At 32.9% G+C, this 19740-nt stretch overlaps 1 protein-coding gene across 3 annotated transcripts in view; it reads left to right on the forward strand.

Moving 5' to 3' along the window:
* The window catches only part of LOC145283515 (endoplasmic reticulum-Golgi intermediate compartment protein 1-like), a 346880-nt gene that overhangs the window by 177364 nt on the left and 149776 nt on the right, over positions 1 to 19740 (forward strand). The gene's annotated exons all lie outside the window — the stretch shown is intronic.

A 19740-nucleotide genomic window follows, 5' to 3' on the forward strand; every position in this document is an offset into this window, starting at 1 on the left:
CTCATCTGGTTGCGTATAATCAACTTCTCGGTACAAGGTACATCAGCCCGCATGAGAACATCCACATCAGATATAAAAGTGCTCCACCTGATGCCCAGAATGTGTCTCAGGAATTTCTGGTGCACTCTCTCCATGACTTTTATGTGTCTACCATAAGTTGTCCAGGCCTCAGAAGCGTAAAGCAGGGATGGTAAAATACAAGATTGATAGACACTGATCTTTGTATGAATAGTTATACCCCTGTCAGACCATACTCGCTTCTCTAAGCAACCAAAAGCCTTAGTGGCACGCTGTATCCTATAGTTGACCTCAGCATTCATATGAGACCATGAATTTTTGTTCTGTCTGTCGAAAGTTTTTAGCAGACACACAAACATACATACATACATACATACATACATGCATACATTTTCGCTTTTATATATATAGATTTCCAAACTCTTATAATTTTTTTTGTGCATTGATATTCATATTAAAAACCCTTTTTCTATTTATTTAAAAAGAAAATACAACTTTGTTATATATAGGTTGTGGAATTGCATTTATCTGCAAAAGATCTAGCTAATTTGCATATTCTTAATAGAATATGCAAATTAGCTAGATCTTTTGCAGATAAATGTCATTTTAATTCATTCCCTATTAGTTTTTCGGTTTTTATAGGGGATGATAATTAGTTAACTATTACGTTTAATTATATCCATGCAGATATTCTACGTGATTTTTACTTGTTTAATATTTTCATAAAAAGTGTATAGTAAATACAAACCTCTTTCTATATATATTTATGCATGCATATATATATTTGTTTAAGAAATGTTGCCTACCTAACTCCTCTGTCAGTTTTTGGTCTACAGGCACGAAACTTATAAATAGGGTATTCGAATCCATGCGAAACTTTATCTTTACGTTTTAGCCCTAGAAAATCGGTGCAAAAATGTGAAAATGTGAAAATTACGAATATCCATGCGTAACGTAATAGCTATTGGTTCATGTTTTAATTTTTAGCCTTGCAGCAAACATGTCTTCATAGCTCAGGCATTAATGTCAAAGGAAAAAAGTAAATCATAAGCTAAACTTTTTGGTTTCGATTCTCGATGGTGGCACACGAGTAATTTTTTTTCCTTACTTTTTAAACCATTATTATATATTGGGTCCAATATAATATAATAATAAATACGAAATCTGCGTTAATCAAAATATATTTAAGCGTATTTTATGACCGGGCAATGCCGAGCGGCCTGCTAATATATATATATATATATATATATATATATATATATATATATATATACAATGGCGCCAAAAAGAAAGTCTACATTTGTCATTTTTTTTCAAAAACCGCAAATTTAAGCTAAATTGAATGCAGCTGTTTAAACAACCTTTACCTCATTTGATTCGCCCTTTTATTCAAATTCCTGCAGCAGCTATCCATTTGAAACTGTAATCATAAAAAAATGGTCCATCAACTCATAAGATGTATAGCAATAATATACTGAATTTTCAAGAGTCTACGACAATTTTAAATGGCTGTACAACAAAGGCTGGGAACTTATTGAATATATATATATATATATATATATATTCATCCCGCTGGCGAGTAAAACCTGCCGGATAAAACCCTTCAAAATATTTAAAAAGAAAGAAAGCAAATGACACCCACTTCACTCAATTTCCATAACGATATATGCTCTTTTACTTTGCATGTCAATTCATATAGTGTTTTCTTTCTTTTGTTTTTAGTTTAAAACATTCTTGTTCAAAACGTTAATTTTTTTTCCTTATTTCTTTTTCTTTTTGTAATTTTACCGATTGAAACATTATTTTATATAAATAGAAATACTAAACGTTTTTTCATTTTTATGGAAGGTGTACATTTATTTTAATTTATTTATCATCAGCGCATATTTTAACATTTTCTTTGAATATTCGTCTCTAATCTTCTCATTTCTAAGGAATTTTTATAGGTAGGAGACCTTGCACAGTCTGTAAAATATACTTTTTAAGTAACGTATGTATCGTTAGGGATTTAAACGTTAAATGATAATGTGTTCTATGAAGGCCAATTGTCTGTTTTTTGAAAGCTTGTATGTCCAGATAAATTCCAAAACCACAAACCAAAGACACATAAAGTTTGTTTCCTTGATTGGCGATGCCCTGGATGTATAATATCTAAACTTTAGAATTTTTTTTATTCTTTGAGAATAAACTTGGCTTGATTTTCTTAGAAACAAAAAGGAAAGGGAAAAATAGAAATTTTAATATAAAGATTTTGTACACATAATTTAGCTTGTATTAAGTTTTTATGGTCTTGGATATCCTGGCTTATAAGTTCTAAGTGACAGTCTTTTGGAGGATAAATTTTCAATCCTCAGTGCGAGCAACACCAGGAATACAGTAACTAATTACCTGAGACTTCAATACTTGAGGGTCAATTTTCAGTACGGGCGATACTAAGAATACAATTACCAATTACTTGAGACTTCTGTACGTTCGTGACCAGCGGTGTGGATTAAATAAAGGATTTCGTTCTAAATTATGTACGTTATTCCCAAGTTCAACAGAAATATCCACGGGTTCAACAGAAATATTCACGAGTTCAACACATTGAACCTGAAGAAAGTAGAAGGTTATATCGACTGAAACATTATGGAATTATCTCCAAGATGTGAACATTAGTGCGAATTATGCAAATAATACGCACATATGTATGTCTTAAGATGAAATAAGACTGAGTTTAATCCTGATTTATACGTGTTCAGTTTTATTATCTACTTTCATGCATTTTTTGTTGTGATATTTGTGATATGAATTTAATGTCTATTAGCGTGCATTAGATCGTGCTTCTTTAGTTTATGTTGCGTTTGCAAAGGTAGATAACTTTTCTTTATGCTTATTTTATTTTGTGAGAATTGATTACAAACATTTTTCCATTAAAAAATAAATGTTTTTAAATGTACGATTTTAGACCTTTCTCCACTTCCTTTTGAAAGGTTTAAAATCAAACTAGGCGTCTTTCCTTTAATAATTACAAGAAACCTTCTCAACCACTAACAGTCATGGTTACTGATACATTTCCTGAAAGTACTTCGTTTAAACTCTTCAGCTTAACATTCGCAGGGAACATGTGTTGGAACAGATACAATTAGAGCATTGCTAAGGCTGCAACAAAGAAGATAGGCTCTCACTACCGCGCTAGAAAGTTACTTATGCCTGAGAGTATCCTGTACCTCTACAAAGCCATCATTCGCCCATGTAATGAGTATTGTTGTCAGATTTGGGCAGGTGTATCTGCTGCTAGTCTCTCACTCCTGGACAGGGTTCAAAAGAGAGTTGCCAACCTAATAGGTTTCGAATTGTCAGCTAGGCTTCAACCTCTGTACCATCGACGAAATGTTGCATCCCACTGCCTGTTTTACAAGTATTTTAATGGTATGTGTTCCAACGAACTACAAGTCCCACCCCTACACTGTAGAGATCCCCAGATGCCAGAAAGTCTTCTCATCTAATAGTTTCTTCCCCAGAACTGCAAGACTTTGGAATTCGCTTCCGGGTTCCTGCTTCCTTGACTGTACTGACATGCAGAAGTTGCTGCTCAACTACCTGCATGGTATCCCTGCAGCTTATGTCCCAGATAGTAGCCCCTACATCAAAATGTCACTGTGCCTTGTTTGGGGTGAAAATGTGATAAAAATCTTTTTAGAAAAGTTATAATTGTAAATTAGATAATTTCCATTATTAAGTTTTACAATTAGATGGCGTATTTGCAGAATATGTTCAAAACGCAAAAGTGATAACTACATTTACAAACCTAATAATATTATTCATAAAATTAAGGCATGTTTACGAAAGCACTCTCTATTCTGGCGATGATTCTCGCCACTCTCCTTTTGATCAGTTGAAATATTCAGCTAATTTGAAAGTTGACCGTGATCCAATTGTTGATTGGAGCACGAAACGGTTTATTTTATTTCATTCTCTTGACTCAGCTCGTGTCTTTTAATCATAGTCCTATCCATTTTCCCGCCGAAATTATCATGAATGGTTCTGCCCTTGAAGAGAAATCGACTCATAAATTGCATGGTCTTTCTTTCTCACAAACTCTTTCTTGGACTTCATATATTAGATCAATTGTTCTTTCTGCTTTTCATACAGTCATCTCTCTCTACGGCTCTAAACAATTTATCACACCCAAGACAATGTATGGAGTACTGTTATTATATTTGGGCTGGTAAATCTATGTTTCATTTATTTTGATAATGTGCAGAAGCGGTAATTTGATTGGCTCCCATCCTCTCATTCATCTTTACAACCCCTCTCTCACAAATGTGATGTTGCTAGTCTCAGTTTTTTCTATAAATATTATTACATCATGTGTTCTTCAGAATTATCCAATTTATTCTCTGCTTCCTTTTGTTCCAGCTTGTTTGACTCATTAGTCTAGTGGTCACCATCGATTCATTTTTTCGTATAACTTCATTGTAATACCTTCTATTCAAGTAGCTTCTTTCTAAGAATTGCAGACTTATTGAGCTTTTTCCCTACTGTTTCTTTTTCACCTAGGTATAGTATTGTTTTTTTTTTCAAGTCTAAGGCCAATAGGCATTTTCAATCTTTTGCGATAATCATTTTTTGCTGTTGTCCGATCCTTACATCAAATGGCTTCACGCTTTGTCAGGGGGTGGATATCAGAAAAAAAATCACATACGAATTGTGTTTTGAAAAACCAGAACAACTTTGGGCACTAAAAACATAAACGACTTATTTTTACTTTGAGATATTTATGCTGTCGATTGCTTTTTTTTGTTTGTTTTAACCTTTTAATTAATTAGAAAATTTTATTTATTTGAATTAAATTGAAATAACAACAATCTTTTTATCGACAACGTAAAAATGTTGAAATTTAAAAAATAAGATACACAATGTTTCATTGGTTATTGAAATTTAATATTTTGTCGATTTCATTAATCATGTTTTGAAATTCTTGAATCCAAATGTTATGTTGAATTTAACGAAATCCTAGGTTTACCAAAGGATATATTGGACCGTGTCCCCATTCCAGTTGAAATTAAAGATTTCAACTGAACGTTTAGTTCACTTTTACCAAAGTTAATGGATGACGAACCCACTTTGCAGTTTCACTAGATTTGTGAGATAATTCTAGAGCACGAGTGTAAAACAAACTTACAGATGAGTGCTAATGACAATGACCTGACCAAAGGTCAATTAGTAACGTACACAACGGATTTTCTTTTGAAGAAACTCGTCTGCATAAAAGATAATAGTTGTATTGCTTTCTTGTAGCATGGATATGAACAAAAGCGCTACTCCAAAAAATAAATAAAAATAAAACATTTCATCAAACACAATAGTAGATTGGATGCAATTCATCCGAGAGTTTTGTGAAAAAACCCCCCAAAAAACACAATGAACAAGTCACTAATGATTGAAAAATGAAAAAAAAAATGTGAAAGAAAAAACATAATAAACAAGCTTCTAATGATTAGAAGTTTTGATGAAAAGAATTACATTACAAAAGTGGAAATTGAAATATTTATTTGCACAAAATATAGAAATACATTATGAACAAATAAGGCACAAGGCCATTCAAAAGTATGGGGATAATAGGTGTCGTTGGTCATCCTTGGTCTCAAATACTAAAAATTGTCTATCCTACTCTTAACTAGAAATATATCAGTTACCACAATACCACATTCACTCCGGGAGCTGTCCTACTTAAAATAAACCCAAATTTGAAAAACGTTGTGATGAATTATTTACAGTAAAAGAAAATTAATCAGAAATTTTCTTTTTAAGAAGATCAAAGGAAGAAGAAGAAGAAGAAGAAGAAGAAGAAGAAGAAAGCATCACAGAGGTTAAACTGGAGGCGAAGTTTGGGTTTTGGGTTCAATGGAGAGATCGAGTAACAAATACAATATGGCCAAGGGAGAGCGGAAAGGTTGCAAAACATTGTTCCTTTCCGTGTGTTACTTGGATTACATATCCAATCTAGTTGATTGGTTGCCTATGAATACGTTGGACATTACGAGAATGGCACAGAGGAACATGCTGCATAGGAACATGAACACAAATACATCATTTCAGATACAAAAGCGTCTACACCCAAACTGTGAAACTATTTTCTATTGAACCCGATTAAAATTCATATTTTATTCTTAGCAATTATGCATGGCAAATACTTTTATGATCAATTAAATTAAAAAAACATTTTTCATTCATAAATGAATTTTTTGGGAGTTACCCCGTAGTTAAAGAGGGAGAGAGAGAGAGAGAGAGAGAGAGAGAGAGAGAGAGAGAGAGAGAGAGAGAGAGAGAGAGAGAGGGGGGGGGAGCTATTTATTTATTATTTTAATATTCAATTGGCTTTGTAAAAAAAAACTTTTCCTGATTCAAAAAAAAATAAATAAATAAATAAAAAATAACCAAAATTCAGTGGGTGACCAAAAAGGTCACATGTTTCATAAGGAAACTTTCTATCGAGCCCATCAGCGCAAGTTGAAAAAATGTAAAGATATATGAGAAGAATGTGTCAAGAATTGGTGGATTACCAATATTTTCTATCTTTAGACCATAATTAACCAAGCTCTAGTCCATCACCTTACAGATGCTAAACTTCTGACTGACCAACAATATGGATTTCCACAGCAGACATCCTAACTGTAATCTCAGAACGTATATACCAATCACTGGACAAAGCGAGGGAGTGTAGAGCGGTAGCTCTAGATATATCTAAGGCTTTTGACAGGGAATGGCATGAGGGTCTTCTCAAGAAAATCAGATCATACGGCATCACTGGAAGAATATATAACATAATTAGATAAGAGAAAAATCCAGGTTGTCCTTGACGGTTGTACATCTAAACAATATGATATAAATGCGGGAGTGCCTCAGAGGTCTATCCTTGGACCTCCGTTATTCCTAATATTCATAAATGACCTCCCTGACAAAATTGTCTGTGAGATGGGTATGTATGCTGACGACACTATGCTCTATAACAGACACAACAGGAAAACAAATGAACACATATCTAAAGAAATGGTAGAAACACTAGAGGATGACTTCCAATCCGTAGTGGAATGGGGGCAAAAATGGATGGTCACCTTCAATGCTGCCAAGACTAAACTTATTTCCTTCAATAATTACAAGAAACCTTCCTTACCGCCTATAGCAATGGCCAAAGACTCTTTATCTGAAAGTACATCTTTTAAACTCCTCGGCCTAACGTTCACAGGAAACATGAGTTGGAACAATTACATTGAGAACATTGCCAAGACCACTGTGGAGAAGGTGGGTTCTCTCTATCGTGCTAGAAAGCTATTAACACATGAAAGTATCCTATACCTCTATAAGGCCACCATTCGCCCATGTATTGAATATTGTTGTCATATTTGGGCTCGTGCATCTGCCACTAGTCTCTCGCTCCTAGACAAGGTTCAAAAGAGAGTCGCCAATCTGATAGGTCCTGAACTGTCAGCTAAACGTCAGTCTCTGTCCGATCGATGAAATGTTGCATCCCTCTGCCTGTTCTACAAGTACTTTAACGGTGAATGCTCTGACGAACTGCAAGCACTTGTGCCCCCTCGATGTAAATACCCTCGACAAACCTGACAAGCAGCTAAATCCCATCCCTTCACAGTAGAGATTCCTAGATGTAAGAGAGCCTTCTACTCAAGTAGTTTCTTCCCCAGAACAGCTAGACTTTGGAATTCCCTTCCGGGTCCCTGCTTCCCCGACTGTACTGACATGCAGAAGTTCAAGTGCAACGTGAACCGACATCTTGCTGCCCAACTTCCTACACAGTACCCCGGATGCTTATGTCCCTGATAGTAGCCCCTACAACAAAGTGGCAATGTGCCTTGTTTGGGGTGAAAATGTAATAATAATAATAAAAAAGAACTTGATCGGATGCAGAGGTTTCGTTATTTCGTATTCCTTACTCGACTTAGTTTTCCCGATCGGACAAGAGCAAATTACGTAACAAAAATACAAAATCTAACTGCATCAGTGTTGATACAACAATCCCACAAAATGACGGCGATTCAACGAAGTCTAGAATTATGCTGAGGTGCTCTGGGCTGATGGTAATGACGCTTCGGATCCGAAAACAATGTCGAAGTAATCAGCTAACCAACGCGTTATTGGATGCGCTGCTGCTGTTGCTGTTGTTGAGCATGCTTTCTTTATTCGTTCATTTCGTATGAACCAGATGATTGTAGTTGGCATTTGTTTCCCTATTCGTTTCTTTCTAAAAACAAAAAAAGTAATCGAGTTCTTACGGGAGAAGCCACATGTAGGTTGCCACCATCCTTAAGTGAAGATGCTTCCGTGGAACGAAATAGATTCGAACTAAGCACACCCAGGTTTTCAGACCATGTCGTTAAACACTTGGCCATCGCTATATCCCCACTGCTGCTGTACAATCAAGAACTATTGTATAAACGTTTTATATATAGAAAAGATCCCCAACTTCTAATTTTGCTTCCTCTTCCTCTCTCCCTCGAATAGAGATGTTAATGTTTCAATGTAAATATAAAATAGCTTTTAGAGTTAGACATTATTTATGGGTTTATTGGCAAGAGATTGAATACGTTTTATAACACTGAATATATATTTTTTTCTTTTTGTAATTATCTGTCATTGTAAGCGAAAGTTGCTGATTTATACTGTTTCCATCAGTTTTAACGCATGAATGGATCTACACAAAAGAACTATATTTATTGAAAAGAAACTCATTAAAATATTTTTACGATTGAATACAGTTGAAAACACTTGTGTTTTGGAATTAACATTTGCAAAGAAAGGAGAAACAATCCCAAAGCAGTAAAACAAGTCTCGTTGTTTCACTCGTCTTTTCTTTTCTTCCATCGATTTCTACAATGATTGCTAAAAAACAATTCGAACTGAAATCAACTTAAAAAACGTCTCTGTTGATTTACCCGTCTGCTTCTAGTATCGTTTTGCAAATTATTTGAATAACTCGCTTACTGATTCAGAATTGCATTCTCATTCTTTTCTGTAAGTTAAACTGTAGCGCGTTTGGCATCGCATTTCTTTGCTTCAATTTAGCCCATCAGCACAAGTTGAAAAAAAAATTGAAAGTATACGAGAACAATGTGTCAAAAATGGTTGGATTACCTATGTATTTCCATATACCTATGGGGGCAACCGTAATCTTCTTTAAAGATATCACGTTACATGAAACTAAAAAAAGAAAGTCATTTATCAACGTTCCGCAGAGGAAAGTATCTTAGCATCTTTGGAAGAATCTTTAATGCAAAGATTGGTTTACGATTAAAGATTCGAAAAATACAAAGAGAATTTTTATCGCTCATGTTATTTGATACGACAGTATTTATCACACTCTCCTAGTGAACATACGGCTGAGCTAACACACACACACACACACACACACACACACACACACACACACACACACACACACACACACACACACACACACACACACACACACACATACATTTGTAAGCCTGTCTGCCCCTTTCACTTTTCTCGGAAAGTGCTGGGTGGATCTCGCTGAGGATTCAAGCCTTTGTGATGCCAATTACGTATTACAGTATCCGTTCGATGCACAGTTAGGAATTTATACGGACTAGTCCTTACAATACAAGATTTACTCTCTCAAAGTATTCTCGGAAACTACTGGTCTGATCTTGCTGAAGTTTCGCATAGATTTTTATTATGATGAGATGCAGCGAACTCAGCATTAGGGCATCCATTCTATGGTCTGTTAATGATTTGTATTTAATACAAAAGTGAGTACGAATTTAGCTGTATTCAACTATCAGATTGGAATAAAACAATTAACGGGCTATAACTAATATATATATATATATATATATATATATATATATATATATATATATGTGTATGTGTGTGTGTGTGAATGTAAATATATATATATATGCATGTAGATATATATGTATGTACATATCTGTTTAAAGAAAAGGGACAGAAGAGTGTTTGTGACCACTACCATGGGATCACGCTGTTGGAAGTTGCTATTAAATAGGCAACTGGAAGGTGTTTCCTAATGCTATTCCAGAGTCACAAAGTGGCTTTAGGTCTGGCAGAGGGACTATGGATATAATTTTTTCGGCCCAGTGTCGGATACTTGTGCTTGCCACTTGATGTTTAAGATACGTTTCAATCATTTTTGGTGAAATTATTCAAACCATTTAATGTCCCTTTGATGCAATGTCTATGTCTCCGACAAATACAATAATGTGGTTAGCACACACGTCTTGTAAACACAGATCCTTGTCCTGTCTGTGATGCCACCGTCAGATCACACTCTATTCGCTACTATTCGACACTGAGGTCCTTGTGAGAGCATGTTGCTCTCATCACATGCGTTGGGTGAGCCACGTAGTTTGAATGAAAAATTGCCGAAACAAATTTTTTATGGGGAGCTGGAAAATGCCAAGTGCCCTCAAAAGAAGCCTTGAAAGAGGTTCAGGGATTGTACAAAGAAAAATTTGAAAGTCCCGCAAATCAACATCGACACTTGCGAAAAATTTACTCTGCCAAGACCAAAGTGGCGAAAGCTTGTATGTAGAAGTTGTGATGCACACAAAACTCCTGTTCAGGTTAACTTTGTGCCTAGTAATCATAACCAAACGAGCTGTCTGCAGGGTTTACAAGTCTACTGCTGGTTTGAGAAGAAATATGATTGTTCATAGGAATACTCTTCAACCTTTATGGGAAGTTAACTCAGCTGAAATTCCTCAATTTGTATGTCACATCTGCTTCAAGATGTGCAAATCTGCAGCAGGACTGCAGAGTCATCTGATATGGTATATATGACGAGATGGGAAGAATTCAATATGACGACGATCGTCTGGAAAGCAATCATAATGTACATATGTATATATATATATATATATATATATATATATATACTTCAGAATAGTTTTTATTTAACAATCAGTTGTTATGGAAACGTGAGATTGTAGGTTTACAAAATATTACTGGCAGTAATATTCTATATGTTATCCTATCTAAACAAGAATTGCTCGATATGCAATGAACCATGGTTAAAATGAAATGAACCATGGTTAAAATCCATGGATTAAGTAAATTAAAATAACCCCTTCTATATATTCCTTTTGTCAAGCAATAAGTTCTTAAATCGAATATATGTCTCTATATGTTGTTTTTTCAGAATTTAAAATTAAACCACGAAACTTATATATATATATATATATATACATATATATATCATATATATATATAGGTACATATGTATGTATATATATGTTTCTATGTATATATATAAGAACATGTATATATATATACATCTATATATACATATATATATATATGCATATATATATATGCATGTATATATATATATATATATAGATGTACATATATATATACATGTTCTTATATATACATAGGAACATATATATATATATATATATATACATACATATGTATACATACATGTATATATATTTATAATTATTTTTGTACTATAATAATTAAATACCTACAGACACTTGTGTTTCATCCTTTCGGGAATCTTCAGTGCAGGGTGTCACGATTAACACCAGTCGAACGATTCGAACCCCGCAACACGAGACATCTCTGGCTCGATTAGCGAAGACCTAATCAATTCGGCTACCATATATGAATACATATATGTACATGTATATGTATATATATGTAATGTACATATATATGTATATATACGTACATATATATGCATATATATATGTATATATATATTTGTATATATATGTATATCTATGTATCATATATATATGTGTGTGTGTGTGTGTCTTGTTTGAGTGGGCTAGCAATTCCACATTGTGAATATTGAAGTCTCCTCATATGTGAATATCAGCCGAAGGATAACCAGACAGGATGTGGTCAATTTTCTCAGATATTCTCTTTAAGATACTAACTCCGCTTTTATGGGAGCGATAGAGGGCAAATATAAACGCAGTGGTGTGAGCAAGTGTTACGCGGAAGCACATATAGGGCAATTCAGTGTCTTCTCTAGAGATGTCCCTACCACATGGCAGCCATCTGTAATGTAGGCACATATATATGTATGTACATATACACACACATATATATATATACATATATACATATATATATATGTGTGTGTGTGTGTATATGTATGTATATATGCATATAGATGAACACAATTTCAGACTCTAAATTATATTTCCATGAATTTATTGTTCGACAATATAAAAATTTCTTTAATCTGCGGCGTAACACATCTTCCATGGCTGTTTACAACGTTTAGTAATAATGAAAAAGTTGATTTTAAAGATACAATTGAACAAAAATAAAACGTAAAGGTGAGTAAGAAAAGGTTATGTCTTCGTTATCTAGTGATCGTGTCTTTGAAACAATTAAGTTATGCGTCAAAATGCACACATTTGGACTGATACGTAAGCACACAGGATGTGATCTATACAGAAAGCGTGATTTAATAGATAGAAGAAAAAAGTGAATGAAACAATATCGGCGCTAAAATATGAACATAACCTTACTACTACTACTACTACTACTACTACTACTACTAATTTTAATATTAATAATAATCATAATATATATAATAATTATAATTAATTTTTTACTCATTTCATGAAACTTTTTTCCATTCATTCGTATCATACTGTTTCAATTTATGCAAGTACTAACAAACTCATAGCTTATTTATTTCCTCTGATGGCAAGAATGAATTTCTTTGGAATTCCGCGGATTTACGAAATTTTAATATTTCTTATTTGAGTTTCCTTTCGAATGATAAATTTACAGTCTTAATTTGTGTTTTTCTATCACAAGCTCTATTTCTTATTTGGAATGCATTGAACATTTTATTTGGTTGGGATTACTATATAAATATATATTCATATTCGCTTTATGTGTACAGAAACTTTTGGCTTGTAAACTTAATTTTTTTTCTGGTTTTATATATGAATGCATATGTATATGTGTTTATATATATATATGTATATATATATATATGCGTATACAGTACATCATATAATACACATGTATATAATCAAATAACATTATAAATAACATCGTAAAGCGATGGAAATATAGTAACCAGGACCGGGAAAACATCGTATTCTACATCGTAATCTGACAAACCCGTATCCTAGAGCTACCATATCCCGGGGTTCTACTTTATATATGTTTATGTATAGCTATGGGTGTATTTATGTCTGGATATATATATATATATATATATATATATATATATATATATATATATATATATATCTGTATATCTAAGTGTATGTATATATATATATGCGTGTATCTGTGTATGTATATATATACATATATATATGTGTGTGTGTGTTTGCATATATATATGAAGTGTATATGTGTATATGTGTGCATGTACATATGCATGTTTTTATGTATATATATATGTATATTGGTGTATGTATATATATATATGTATATACCTGTATGTATATACGTATTTATATATGCATGTATATGTATATATGTAATGTGCATATGTATATGTAATGTATATATGTATATGCATGTATACATGTATATATATATATATAGTTTTTATTTTATTTTATTTTTAAAGGGGTAGCTTCTTATCAAGGCTCGGAGGCCACTCGAGTTAAGGGTTAATGAGTGTATAGTAATCAATGGGACAATATTGTAGTAATCGTTAGTAGTGGAAATTTGGTAAATTGGATTACTTAAGAGGATGGCTCATCAAGAACCTGTTCACGTTGGATTTGAAGTCGACCATATTGTAATCAATTGGAAAGCATGAAACAGAAACAGAGTTCCACAGGCGTGCAGTTCTAAGAAAGAAGCTCTGTTAATAGAATCTATATTTAGGTTTAGGCACAGATAAACTTTGGGAGAAGTTATTGATAGTGGTTTCAGCTAGAGTGGTTTTTGTGGAAGTCAGTCCAGGTTAGAGACTATATATTGGAGCTCAGACGAGCAATTGCCACGAAAATAACGATAATGCAGAGACAGGCTCACAACGTCACTTCTGTGGGAAAGAGGTTGCAGGAAAGAGAAAAGGCTACGAAGTCTTTGAATTCTGTCAAGGTAGGATTAACTGCTTCTAGCAGCTCCTGCCCAGATGTGGCAAAAGTACTCCATCCTTGAACATACTCAGCTCTTATATATGTAAAGAATTACATCAGCAGTGATATATCTACTGGGGCGATAGAATCATCCCATCATTTCTACAGCAGCCTTGGCAATAGATTTGATGTACGTGTTCGATCTCAGATCAGGAGTAAAGATCAGACCCAGAAACTTGCCAAAATATGGAGCCTCAAAGACGAAAGCCATTCATTTCGAATGATACCAGATAGGTTGGTTTTAGATGCATTAAGTTAACCAGCCACCTCTTTCTCCTTTGCACCACGTGTTTAAGAGCAGAGAAGAGAGAATTATCAGAAAGAAAAGTAACACATGCAAAAGAATACATGTATTTTTTTCGTAGACGGATATCGTAGATTCTGGCTGAGGTGGGCGTTAGTTTCCCTATCCTCGTCATTATTATAGTCACTAGTTGCGAATCGTGATATTAGTCATTGCGTCCTGAATGACTTTCAATCAATAAATAATCTCATAATATCTTAGATCTAATGTTGTTTTTCTCGATTCGTTTCATACTGTCTTTCTGACTGCGAATAATTTTTGTCTATGTTAATAGAGCCATTTACAACTAAATGAAAGGCGGCACTTGCATAGATAAGCCGTTCGTTCTGTTGCTACGAAACATCTTCAACCATTCCTCAGTTCATTGTGCAAATAATTTCCTTCGATGGCCGTCTGTTTGTATTTTATTTTTCAAGGGTCTTCCATGTGTGTGTTTTACTTTTAGACATTGTTTTGATTTTATTTCTTTTATCTGCAAAAACATCCTGTAAATATTTCGAGACAACGTCAAGCCGTTTCTTCTCTATCAATGGAAGAGTTCTGCTTTTGTGGGCGACATCAAAGTGAATTTTATGTAGTTTTTTTTTAATTTTTTATTTTTTTTTTTATTCCAGACAGATTTTTTTCTACTTTAAAAATAAATTGGTTTGTGTTTTTGCCAAGTGTTGCAAACTCTTTTAGTCTTTTACGAGGCATTCTACTGCGTTATCTGATCTTAGTAAAAGCATTCGTACACAACAATATGTTTCCAGCAATGCTCGGCAGGCCTCCACAATTTTATATTATGCTTTCTCAAAACAGAGGGAAAAGTAGAGAAACGTTTGTTAGAGAGAAACAAATACAGATAATATATAAAATGAAATCCCCCAAATTACCATTGAACTCATTGAATTCAACCATGATTATTTCTCTAATCCAACTATATTTGGTATAAATAAATTTCTGATTATGACTGACTTGTCCACCAAGTTTTAGTCGTGAACGCCCAACAGGCTTTCTTTTTTTCAATATGCACCTCTGCATTACAATCTGTGATTTTCTTTGTATCCTTTGGCCTCTTGTTTGGACTAAATAAACAATCAGTCACGCCTATCATAGAATTATCAAAACTTAATTAAATTTGTAGAATTTATGTAATACATTTCGAGTTTTGCGCTGTTAATCATTCGTATGGCAGAGTAATCGCAGCGCATGCAAGTGACGCCGGTTTCCAATACTGAGCTCATATATGTTATACTGAAGACAAATAAGATGGCTATCGCCTTCATAGTTTGTGTGAGCTGCGTCGTCGTCTGATTGTGGGATAATTATATGTCACGTTCAAAAAAATAAATCTAATATATATTATTTCTCTTTTTTCTTTCTCTCTCTCTCTTTCTCTCTCTCTCTCTCTCTCTCTCTCTCTCTATATATATATATATATATATATATATATATATATATAGAGAGAGAGAGAGAGAGAGAGAGAGAAAGAGAAAGAGAGAGAGATGAAAAGAAGGGAGATAAATGTACATCGCTGAAATTTATGTTTGTTGGCGTGTTGAAGTGATCATTTCGGTTTGTGTTTAAAATAGATTTCCCACCAACTAATATTACATTTATCTACACGCGATTTCACTTTCCATTTCGTTTCCGTATAAATTGGACCGATTTTATTTTTCATCTTTATCAATTGATTATTTCTATTTCTTTAGTTGACATTTATGAAAATAATTTCGTTCGCTTGTGACAAAATTGAATCAATATTTAATTCATTCAATATGATAATGAGTCTAGGTAGAATTATGTCGCAGTTTGTTCAGGTCAATTTCTCTTTTAATTTCAATGTTTTAAAAGATGAAACCAAAATCAATTTATGATTGCCGTGATTTATTTGTGTTGTCTTGCTGTCAGCATTTAATTAGTTTAATTAATAAAATCATAATTAAATATCTCATTCGTCATGAAAAAAATTCAACCAAATTTTAAATATCAAATCACATCTGATATACAATTTATTTACAAAAGTATAAAAATTCAAGTGGTTTAACCATAGTCTAGTGCAATCCAAAGGCTCCTTTCTCATTGGTAATCACGGCGCTATATGCAAGGAGGTCGCCACCTCTTTTCCCAAACTTATTACACTTACTATAAATTATCATCTTATACTAGGCTACAGGTTTACACGTGAGAAAGTTAGAGAGGGAGCGAGCGAAAGAACTGCGGACATATAGATAGACGATTATCTTGTGCCGTTACACCCCTATTGTGGACAGCCCCTGTACACGTCTTTTTTTGCTTTTAATCATGCCAGCCAAAGTGTTTGACCATAGTTGAAGGACATTCAAATGCTCCCCTTACATTGGTGATTACGAGGTACGTGCAAAATGAATGCCGATGCTCAAAATGTATAAACATTTTGACCCCTCCCTTTACTTAAAAATTCATGAAAAAGTAGGAAATTAACCAATTTTAATGAAATTTTCAGTGTTTATTAAAGAATGATCACAGAATATAATGAACCCATTATTTTTTGTATTTAAATCTTAGTGGATATATATTATTTTGTTTAAACAAAGAATACCTTTATTAAAGTTGTGGTTTTCAGTAGTAAAGAGTAAAAATGCATGAATTTATTTTTGCCTTTTTATGAAAATAAAGCAGCATAAATTATGACAAATAAAAAAAAAAATAATTTTTTCAGGAACATTACGACCCCCCCCTAAAAACCATATTAATGAATCCGATATAACTTGAAGAAAAATTAATTTCTCGAACTACTGACATTACCATGTAATAAGCGTTGTTTATTTAACATTTTCACGCAAAAAAAAAAAAAAAAAACAATTGCAAAAAATTTTTTTATATGTACGATTCTAATATTTTCCTTGCTTGCATGAATGTATAACTTGCGGAGCAACATAATTTTTATATAATCTTGAAAAATAAAAATTTTCTTTGTAAACTTAAAAGCAAAAACTTAGAAAACTAATTAAATTAAAAATGGTAAACATTATACAAACGTTCACGATAGGAATGTACGGATGCACAGCTGGGGGGAAAAGGAACACCAGCTTCCCTAGCTCCTTTTACCTACCTTACTTCATTTTCAGATAGCGTTTTGACTTTCTGACATTTTGGGCTTCCGTATAATCAATGTGACAATAACTTCGTTTTGTTTTGGTTAAACGAACCGAGAATCTCTCAATTTTGGGTGCTTATTAAGCTATTTTTGTACAAGCAATGCTATTTTATTTAATTCAATATCTTAGGACTTTACTTATTACTTTTGAAATAGACCCAGAAAACTAATATTTGTCTTTCAAATGATTTTTACAAATCAATATTGAATCTATAATAATAAATTCGAAATCTGCATGTATTAAAATATCATATTTAAACGTCTTTTACGACCGGACCATGCCAATGATGAAAATTATTATATATTGGATACAATATAATAATCAATAGAGAATTAGCTCTCTAATAATAAATACGAAATCTGCATACATTAAAATATCATGTTTAAGCGTATCTTATGATCGGGCAATAGCGGGTGACCTTCTAATAAATATTTAAATGTGAGATAATGTTCATATTCATTCCTACCGTATGAGTCCGACGACTATATTTTTTTGAAATTGTTTTCCTCAATGTCTTTTCATTTAGAATTCTTTTTAGAAAGGCACCGGGTACTTACGGGGGACGAACTGCGTAAATATTGCATACACAGCTATTAAAGAAAATCATATATAACATATTAAATAAAGTCAGTATTTTTGTTTTACTTTGTTATCGATATCTTTCGTCATACAAAACTACTGTTTAATTCTTATCTCTCATTTTTCTCTTCTAACTTTCATGCATGTTCTTAAAAAGAAAAATTTAATTAATCTCAATCATTTCATAAATTATTTTATTAAAATTCAATTAAAAAAAGTGTCATGTCGAAAAAAGGCAAGTAACTCCGTATGTATAAATACTAAGTTTTGTCAACATTTTACTTTTTAACATTTAAATTTTTTACAGAATTCAAGTAATTTCGTGGTCTATATCATACTGACTTCTAGGATTAAAACAGAACCGGATTTGGATTAGTTCCTCAAGTATATATATATTAACTAGCATTTCAGTCCGGCGTTGCCCGGGTGTTTGGAGGTGTATGTTGATCAAAAAAAAAAAAAAAAAAAAAAGCGGTCAATTTTTTAAAAACTTTGACTCCTATTACGACCCCTTAAAATTCATTGTTTTGGGCTCAAATCGAGTTATTAAGTTAGATCCATGTCCAAAGAACCTATATCTAAAATTTCAAGTGTTTAGACCCCAAATTGTCCGAGGAGTTCGGTAGTGTTCTCAAATGTCAAATCGTTGAACATTGACCCCTTAACAACCAAATTTCTGGCCGAAAATCAATCACATAGATTTTCCCAAATCTCAGTACCCTGTATATCAAATTTCGAGTCTGTAGACTGAAAATTAAAAGACTTATTGCGAAGGAAAATGTACACAGAGACACAGATAGACACACAGACACGTTCACTTTTATAAATATGTAGATAGATTAGGATAACTCGAAGAAAATCAAACTAATACATATCCAAAAATCGATATTTCTAAGATTTAAAATTATAATAAGAGTCGAATAAAGATTCGGATGAATTTCATGTATATTTCAAATATCTAGATTTAAATGATTAAAAAAAGATTCCGAAGTCTAGATCTTGAATATAGATGACCTCAAAAATAAAAATAATTTCCAGATGAGCACGGAGATGAGAGTCATATCCAGAATTTAAGTTTCTGATATCCGGATCAAATTTGTTCCTGTGATGAGAAAACAAATTTTGATATTCAGATGTCGATCAGAATGCCTTTTAAAATTAAAATGATTTCCAATAACTCAAATCAATATCATTTACAGAATTTGAAACCTTCTTACAGAATCAGATTATTATATTAATATTGTTTCCATGATTTCAAAAGTTTTACAAATCAAAGATCAAGTTGTCTCCTGGAATTTAACAAGAAAATTCTTGCGTGTTTCTACACGTTTATTTTCTACAAGGAATTATGATTTATAATAAAGGAATGCATTTTATATCTTTATAATTTTACATAAATATGTTCTACTTGTAGTTTATATATAAAAAAAGAATGACATCATTTACAACCATTTTAGTATTTTTGAAACCACCACAAAAACCTTCTCCCCTCTCTCTTTCTGTGCCTAAACCCAAACAAAATTTCCACGAAGAAAATCTATTTCGTAGAAAATCCCATCTATGGAAAATGATACCATGAAGCTGGTTGTGTTCAAGT

The sequence above is a fragment of the Euprymna scolopes genome, chromosome 8, assembly GCF_053919585.1.
Source record: "Euprymna scolopes isolate OS-2025 chromosome 8, ASM5391958v1, whole genome shotgun sequence".
Lineage (NCBI taxonomy): Eukaryota > Metazoa > Mollusca > Cephalopoda > Sepiida > Sepiolidae > Euprymna > Euprymna scolopes.